The sequence below is a fragment of the Haematobia irritans genome, chromosome 1, assembly GCF_050003625.1.
Source record: "Haematobia irritans isolate KBUSLIRL chromosome 1, ASM5000362v1, whole genome shotgun sequence".
Taxonomy (NCBI): Eukaryota; Metazoa; Arthropoda; class Insecta; order Diptera; family Muscidae; genus Haematobia; species Haematobia irritans.
The window spans coordinates 99,639,043-99,648,220 of record NC_134397.1 but is presented as its reverse complement, the minus strand read 5'-3'; the positions used below and the strand labels follow the sequence as shown (position 1 = coordinate 99,648,220).

At 34.0% G+C, this 9,178-nt stretch overlaps 3 long non-coding RNA genes across 3 annotated transcripts; 1 reads left to right on the top strand and 2 right to left on the bottom strand.

Moving 5' to 3' along the window:
* The first annotated feature begins 269 nt into the window (after positions 1-269).
* On the top strand, positions 270-1,844 carry LOC142221492 (uncharacterized). The gene is made up of 2 exons (XR_012718067.1): positions 270-1,530; positions 1,644-1,844. It is a non-coding gene; the product is annotated as an uncharacterized LOC142221492 (long non-coding RNA).
* Positions 1,845-6,000: 4,156 nt separating this feature from the next.
* On the bottom strand, positions 6,001-7,482 carry LOC142221493 (uncharacterized). Its single transcript, XR_012718068.1, has 3 exons — positions 7,157-7,482; positions 6,756-7,091; positions 6,001-6,692 (listed from the first exon to the last, which is right to left on the bottom strand). It is a non-coding gene; the product is annotated as an uncharacterized LOC142221493 (long non-coding RNA).
* Positions 7,483-7,800: 318 nt separating this feature from the next.
* On the bottom strand, positions 7,801-8,495 carry LOC142240463 (uncharacterized). The gene is made up of 2 exons (XR_012723284.1): positions 8,389-8,495; positions 7,801-8,302 (listed from the first exon to the last, which is right to left on the bottom strand). It is a non-coding gene; the product is annotated as an uncharacterized LOC142240463 (long non-coding RNA).
* Between the last annotated feature and the right edge of the window lie 683 nt (positions 8,496-9,178).

Sequence of the window (9,178 nt, the reverse complement as noted above, 5' to 3'; positions counted from 1 at the left end):
TTTGATGTTCAACGTAGAGAAACCATGGAGGTTGAATTGGGCGAAATGATAGAAATGCCAATCAGGTGCACACAAAAAAATTTCACGAAAAATTTTCCAATTAAAATTTTAATTGAGTTTTAAAAAAATATTCAATTAAAAATTTAATTGATACAACAAATTTTTTAATTGAAACAAAAATCAATCACAAAAATAATAGTATCAATTAATTTTTTAATTGGATCAATTAACTTTTTAATGGATACTATCATTTCTGTGAAGACATTTCAATTAAAAATTAATTGGATCAATTAATTTTGTGGTTGAAAAAAAAAATTTTTTTTTCGTGTGTGATGACAATCGTAAACCGGTCGGTAATTGATAGCATTAGGATCGTAGGCAGAGAATGAAGCCGCCGAGTCGCGCCGCTGATTTCACTCGCCGCCGACCATGTTTTGCCAGCCGACGCCGAAGATGTCGACTCATCTTGACTCAAATTAAGCCGCCAATTAATCAAAAATATCGATTTAAATCAGGAAAATATAATAACAATTGTAGTATTTTTGCCAAAATGTTGAACCTTCCATCCACAATCAATCAATTTCAAACTGCTATAACATTTTTGCCAATATTTAGCTTAGAAGATTTTAACTGAATGTAGATTTGATTGTAAGATTGGTTGTACAACTAATCTCATTACCATTCGAATAACTTTAAATTGATTTTATAATGGATGATTGTGCTCCGCCGAATGGACAAATTTATATCGACTTAGCCGTTAAACTTTAGTGTCAGCTGCCGCCGACAAAAATGGGTCGGTTTCATTCTCTGATTGTGGGGTGGGTTCAAGTGTTGTTCAAACACAGCGGACGACGTCACCTTCAGCAATGAAGATAAAGCTGAGGTCTGTAGAGGGTATACAATTCTATCAAGAAGACGGAAATGGAAACGAAAAACCGCTAAACATTTTTTTTGGGAATTCTGAATAGAGATTCACGGACATCACATTTACGCGAAGGTATATTATGGGGTACAGAGTTATAATTTAACACGAACAAAGGAACAAGAACAGCACCTTAGATAGATTTACAGAACGACTTTAGCGACACCTGACCAATGGAACAAGGAACTGTCCTTAGTTTGTGAGAATAATTACAAATGGGTAATCGAGTAGTCATGAATCCACATCACTAACAGAACAATTATTTTGGCGAAAGAAAAGATCAGCCTGCAGCCAGGAAAAATAAATCCATATATTTCTGTGTGTTCTTATCTAGAAAGTTGAAGATGAAGGTTTTCAACGGTCAGGAAGGATACTGGTGTGCGTCGGGGAATCGTTATGATGTCGCTTAGGTGTCAACGTGTGTCAAAAGCAAAACCCTGGTAGTGGAGGCAACTCATTGGCAACGGTGAAAGTAAGCAAGAGAAAAAAGGGAACACAAGAAAATATTAGCTGGACCAGTGACGTTTATCCCACGGAGGGTATACTAATATATATTTGGAACTTCCAAGTGAATGAGGACAATTCAACATTCGGAGCTATATTCATAGGTAGAAAAATAAATATGCTGAATGTTTTTTTTTAATGAAACACGATGATAGCATGGACTAAGGAAATGTATAGAAATATCATGTGAATTCACCGTAGTTTTGTTTATTTGCAGAGCGCAGTCACTCCACTCAATGGCGCAGGCAAGTGACTCAATTACTTTTTGGAAAATGAAAATTACCGCACAAATCAGTCAAATTGTATTACAAAAGAAAAAGTGTGGATAGATGGAATTTTATAAGCTTGTACAATATTATGTATTTTATCAAGAGAACAAAGGAAAGAAAACAAAAATAAAGTCAAATTAAAAAAATCACTCAATGGCAGAGCAAAAAAAGAGTCCTCTACGGTGTGCAGACAAGCTAGAGCGCTGCGAATTCATTTATAACTTAATTGGTCTATGATGATAGGGATAAGAAAACAAAATATTCTCCAATACATTGGTAGATGTAATAACGTCTAAGAAATATGAACTTTTTATGGTTCTGATCAATAGGAAATGAAGTAATAAATGAAAAAAGAAAACGAAAACAAGACACGAAGGGTATGATATGTGCAAACTTTGGTGTACGGTTAGATGTGAAGCTAGAGGAAGTTCTTTTTTGTGCAGTCATAGCGCGTCATAATCGACCTGGGTAAAAATGTTTCCATCTATGGATTTGAAAGCGTTAAGAAGTTAGGGGATTGAGTTTGGTGTAGTGTGAGAAAGCATTAACGTGAAATGAATTTGCCGCAACAGACCGATATAGAGGGAGAAATAATTGGCCAAAAAGATTTCTAATACTCAATTTTGTTCCGATAGTCGTATCAAACGGAATTCGGTCTATTTTTGTAGTTTTGTTCAATTTTGTAAATTTGGTTAGAATTTAAAAACGGTATCACACATTCAGTAGTATTAATGCCCTGGAAAGAATATTGTAGTGATAATTCCCAATAGTCCATGTCCTTAAATACTAATGCTAATTTTGCTCAGCAGAGAAGACTCAAATTCTCTGACATAGAGTATTTTCCTTGTCGATGAACATTTCAATGAAGTCGTTTTGCCTTTATAGAAATGATCTTAACATGAAAGAGGATTTCATTGTTTTTATTGAAATCAACTCAGCTTCGTTATATCAAAAAGAGAAATCGTCAAAATTAATGAAGTCGTAGGAATATTGACGTTTTGCATCTTAAAGTATAAAACTAAGCAGCGTTGAAAATTATATATTTTGACACTTTATTTTAAAATGTTTTTTTTTTTGGAAACATGAAGTCATTTGTTTTGTAGTCAACAAGGGCAAGAACAAAATCGTGAAAGTTTTTTTTGAAGATACCATTTCAGTCACAGAAAATCTAATGAGGATTTAGAGTTGTGGGTCTTGGTTTTATATTTTTTGGACAAGTTTAACCCCAATACTCGGAACTACAGAAAAGGAAGATTAGGATAGGGCTATATTAGAATATAGACTGATATGGACCACATTTTCCGCACAGCAAATTGGTTGAAAAATTTTCTCTGAAGATGCCACCTTCATGGGGCAAAGGCAAAAGCGTGACTGTTGTGGTCTTTAACTTCCTCCAAGTCGGAAATTTAAATCAACTTTTTGTAAGATTGAATTTCGACTGTTGATGTCAAATAAAATTGGCGTGAAAATTTCGATCTTTCCAAAAAGTCTATTTTCAAAAAAATTAAAAACGTGGAAAAGTCGAGTTTTTAACTACTATGTCAACAGCTAAATCATGTCAGTCTTTTCTGGTTTACCTTATCTTTTTTTTAACAAGGCACTATGTACAATATTAAAATACGTTTTAAGGTATTTTTTCTTTGAGATTGGAAATTTGATTCGGTGGAGGAAATTTTGGGTCTGATTTGGAAAAAAGAGTTGGTCCAAAATAAGGTTCATTTGTGGCAACGCTGACTGCAAATAGTTATTAGTATGTTGCGAGCAAAAGGTGAATGGGCTATAATAGGGACATTTAAGTCAATCTGACTAACAATTGAGGTTTCAGCATGGCGAATGACATTTTGGTTTCATTGAATTGGAACTGCCGTGGTCGTAACTTATAAATATATACACACGGGTGATACTTAGTAGGGAACACGTCACTAGTAGTTGCTCATTCTGTTCTTATTTTTGACTGCATGGCTGGCTTAAGCTTGAGGCAGGTATCGAATTGTTGAGTGGCGTAAATAAATTCATACATGTAATCCGAATAATCATGAAATATCGGAATCATAGTAGCACATATGAATCAACAGTATTGTATTGTGAAGTGCAAACCCGGGAAAGTCCGAAATGTGGAAGTGGGACATTTGGAAGGTATACATACTGTCAGGTCAACGATGATTTATTTGAAAATAGATTATAAACACTACAAAATAGGCTTTTATGGGAACATACCTTACATGACACAATTCGTTGTGGTTGCGATGATCCAGAATGACAGGTTATGTGCAGCGTCGGTGTGGTCATGATTTTCAAGTGGAGATATCATTCCAATGTGGTTACAGGCCTGAGAATATGATAATAGAGGTATAATCGATTGTGATATAGGAAGTTATTAATTTAGGGGCTACCTTTTGAATTACAGTCGAGGGATGACTGAGGTACGTAGGGGCAGCATGCCCAGTGATACCTACCACTGATACGATCAGATGGGTTGAAATACGCCTCATGGGTATACACAGCTCTTCTTCCAAATAGATTCGACTTGGAGGGAACAATATATACTTAGGAACGCTTAGGTGTGTTACACGTGGTATAGGTGGTCCGTGGATATAATCAGGAGGATACTAAGTGTCGTGGCCCGCACATCGTTCTTTCAATTTGGGCTATGAAAGCCCGAAGTTTTGTTGCGTGCCATATATAGCTGGGCGCAGATCGGGCAAAAGTTGACCGTGGAAGCCGTGTGTTCCACGGGATAATTATATTTTTATAAAATTCTTTCGGGTTGTGGTGGGTGTTCGGTCAAACAGGAAATTAAATGGGGACGTGATGGATATTCGGTCGTCAGGGTTATTCAAAAGTGGTGCCAAGTTAAAGAGTTGTATCATTGGCTACAACCCTGTGAAATGGCTGCATTTCTTTATGGGTGAGCAACACTGAGAAAAGGGAAAATGGTTGACCAACAGGGAAATTGTTGGTGTAAAATAATGTATATAAATTAGTAAATATGTATGATTGAGACGCCGAAAATTCGTGGGAAAACCTAGAGCGTCGGTTTCGACCCTATAAAGTAGCCGGACGGCATAGGTGGTCATGCATTAGTGCCGCAACTTTTGTCCAGTGACCGTGTCCCTAAATCACAACCGGTATTGTGTTGATAGTGTGTGCTGCTATTTGTCGTTAACGTTATTGACTTAACAATACAAAAATAAAACGGCCATACAAAAATCAAAAAAAAAGAAAAGAGTGAAAGTTGAATACGATATTTGAAACGGAATTCAACGTACAATTTAATTTTATTTGTTCTTCTGGAGCTTGGCGTAGATTACATATGTGAGTGTAAATTAGATGTTGTAGAAAGTAGAATTGCATGCTAATGTATTGTGTTGGTTTTGCTTGTTTTATTTGCATTTAGTACGCCAAAATACAAAAAAGGAACATCTTTGCTGGCCTCCGCGGTGGATTTAAAACTCGGTGGTCAGCTGTAATTTTTGCTGGAGCTGGTAAATATATATTTGAGTGACCACGAAGAATTCGTCCATTTAATTAGATCTGGGAAAGCCAATTTGTGGTGTCCGTCCATCCTGGCAAAGAAAATCTCCTGTTGGCTCCTTTACACTTCAAGTGTAAATTGGACGAATTTTCTAATATTAGTATCCGGAATCAAGGTAAAGTGACAGTATATACTTACTTGATACAAGATTGAGCCAATCGCCAAGCCGGCGCCATTAGGGGACTAAGCGGTCACTTTGATTTTGTGGTCATAACCTGAAAAGGAATAAAAATCGTCCATTATTATACTACAAACAAAAGAAGAGTTAGATTAAAACACCGGAAAGAAAGCCAAATTTATTTGTGCTGTAAAGTAAACATAAAACGATATTCTTCTACTTAAATATTTAAAAGAATTATATTTCTAAAATTAGCGTAAGGTTTATGTTGTGCCGTTTTGTGATAGTGTAAATATCAGTTCATTATTGTTTCTTTTTTTTTTGTAAAGGTTTTTAATACCAGCTAATTTTTGCATTTTGTGAGCGGAGGATTTACTTGAGGGCATCTAGACAGGATAATAATTTTTTTTGTAGGATCTAGAATTTAGTGATCCTCATATCTAACTAAGAGAGCTCTTTTATTTAGGTGTAGAATTTAGTTTTTTTTGGCCGTACTTTTGGTCATTACAAACGTCTAGGCGTCTGGAAATTTAAGGGTAGATCTGAGCCAATGGCTCACCTATAAGTTAAAATATATAAAACTGGTATTAGTTACTTAATTGTGTCTTTTGTTTCGTTTAGTATTTGTAAATTAAAAATTAAGATCCGAATATTCATTGTTAGAAATACGTTTTTTTTTGTCAATAAATGTGAATATTGTATCTTGCACTGAAACTTAAAGAATGATGTGTTAATTTTTTTTATAAAAGGAGGAGGTGATCTGAGTGGTATAGGCTTGTGAGGTGAGTGTGTGGAATACGGGGTCCTTGCAAAAGTAAGGTTTCATAGGATAACAAGGACCATGGAAGGGCGGGCAAAGTGTGGGAGCAGGAGATCAAGCTCCCACCGTCAGATAGTGTGTTTTGTGTAGTGATCGTTTTTTTTTGTCAATTTGAATTTTTCATGTTACTATTATTGTTCGTCCCTCTGGGCTAAGGTTGGTGGGTTGGGACCAACTGGGATATAATGGCGTGAGCTACCGGAAGCCACCTTAGTGCCATTATAGGGAGCTCGTAACAATTAATATCCTGGCAATTTGAAATAATTACTATCGAGGAACTTTCTGGCTTGTGTGTTAGAATAGATTCCAGCAAGAGGAAATCACAAAATATCAAACTGATGACGGGATGTAAATTGATGTAATGCACATTTTCATCCAGAAGTTCTTGATATAGGAATTGTTGCACTTTGTTTTAATTGGTTGCACCTTGTAAGTTTTCTGAAAACTTTTCTTTGTTGTTCCCTTCATCGGTTTTTCATCGGCCAACATCTTCCAAGAATATAGCATCCAATGATTTTAGTTTTCTGCAAACAATCGAGTTTAGTGATTTCCATTAAGTTTTCATTTCACTTTTTATTTTGACTTACCAATTATAGTTATATATAGGATTAATTCCAGTCTATTGTCCAAAATATTTCGTATTTTTGTATTTCTTCCAACTGACCCACAAAATTCGATTTCCTCAAGATCGTTGGTGTCGCAAAATGGTTATAAAATTCATTAAAATTCCGGCAATTTGCAACTAACGTGCTGGCCAGAGAGTTAGAATAAATTTCTAGCAATATGAATTCACAAAATAACAAATTGAACCGATGATGCGATGTAAATTAAACTATCGATGTGATTTATCATCCAGTTGGTATGGGAAAGCATAACCAGCCTCTTAATTTTTCCAAGCAGCAGCATCCAAAGATTTTAGTTGTCTGCAAAGAGATTTGAGTTTAGTGACTTCCTTAAAGTTTTCATTTCGTGTTTTATTTTTACTTACCAATTATTATAAAATATTTTAAGAAATTTCAGTTGATTATTGATTATCAAAAAATTTCCACATTTTTTTATTTCTTCCACGAACTTCGTTGCACAAAGTAGTATTGAAAACCATGTGGTTTTTTCGTTGCATTTCATGGTAGTGTTTTGTCAAAGTTTTCTCCAATTATCTTCAACACATTTTCAAAGTTTTCGTCAATATTTTGGCGGTTTGGAAGTGATCCGCAAACAATTTGAAAATGTATTGAAGATGACTTGTTTCAAGTCAAGTTGAATTTATGTTGAAAATGATATTTATCCTCAAACTGAAAAGGTGTTGTATTTGAAAAACGCCCATCCTGTGTTTATTGGGAATAAACACAAGATGAGCGTTTTTTCAAAGGATTAGGGTAATATTCAAGTTGAGAAATTGTTGAGAAAATCGCGTTCTCAACAAAAAACAGACATTACCCTCAACAGTGAAATTCAACACATTAGCAATAATATCTCAGGTGTTATCCTCAAATTGAAATGCATCGCTACTCAATAATTTGTCAAACAATTTTCGATGCGAGTCAAATTCAAAATTAACATCGTTGCAAATACTTTTCAACCTAAATTTGTATGAATGATATCCCCACTTCAAATTGAAAGTCAAAGCCAAAATTCTATGAATTTTGTATAATTTATTCATTTTCATCAAAATAAAATATATAATAATACACTACACTACATAATACACTACATACAATACCAATTGATAAATAATAATCTTATTAAACATATCAACAAATAAGAAAAAAAAAACAAACAACAAAACTTTAAATATCTTAAACATTATTAGTAAACACTTTTGCATTGATAATTCGTTTTCCTTCCTTTTGGTGTCATAAAACAGCATTAAAATTTATTAACATGCGGGCAATTTGAAATTAGGAACGTACTGGACCGCGTGTTAGAATTGATTTCCAGCAGAAGGAATTCACAAAATATCCATTTTAAAGTGATAATAGCATATGAATTAAACTGACGATGTGATGTCCATTTTCATCCAGAAGTTGTTGTTTTCAACAATTTGTTGTTTTTAACAATTTTAATTGGTTGCACTTGTAATGTTTCTGGAAACTTTTTCTTGTCGATAACCCACTCATTTTTCATTGGTCAGCTTCTTATTGTTTGCAAGAATGTAGCATCCAAAGATTTAAATTTAGTGACTTCTCTAAAGTTTTGATTTAATTTTTCATATTGACGTACCAATTATTATAAACTATTTGAAGCAGTTCCAGTTAATTGTCCACCATTTTTTCATCGGTCAGTTTTTAATGTTTTCAAGAACGTAGAATCCATAATATTAGTTTTCTGCAAAGAGATATACATTTAGTGACTTCCTTAAAGTTTTATTTCATTTATTTATTTAAATGAAATAAAACTTTAAGGAAGTCACTAAATGTATATCTCTTTGCAGAAAACTAAAATTATGGATTCTACGTTCGTGAAAACATTTAAACGCTGACCGATGAAAAAATGGTGGACAATTAACTGGAACTGCTTCAAATAGTTTATAATAATTGGTACGTCAATATGAAAAATTAAATCAACACTTTAGAGAAGTCACTAAATTTAAATCTCTTTGCAGAAAACTAAAATCTTTGGAATCTACATTCTTGCAAACATTAAGAAGCTGACCAATGAAAAATGAGTGGCTTATCGACATGAAAAATTTTCCAGAAACATTACAAGTGCAACCAATTAAAATGGTTAAAAACAACAAATTGTTGAAATCAGCAACTTCTGGATGAAAATGTGCATCATATCGTCAGTTTAATTCATATGCTATTATCAGTTTAAAATGGATATTTTGTGAATTCCTTCTGCTGGAAATCAATTCTAACACGCGGTTCCTAATTTCAAATTGCCCGCATGTTAATAAATTGTAATGCTGTTGTATGACACCAAAAGGAAGGAAATCGAATTATCAATGCAAACGTGTTTACTAATAATGTTTAAGATATTTAAAGTTTTGTTGTTTGTTTTTTTTTTTTGT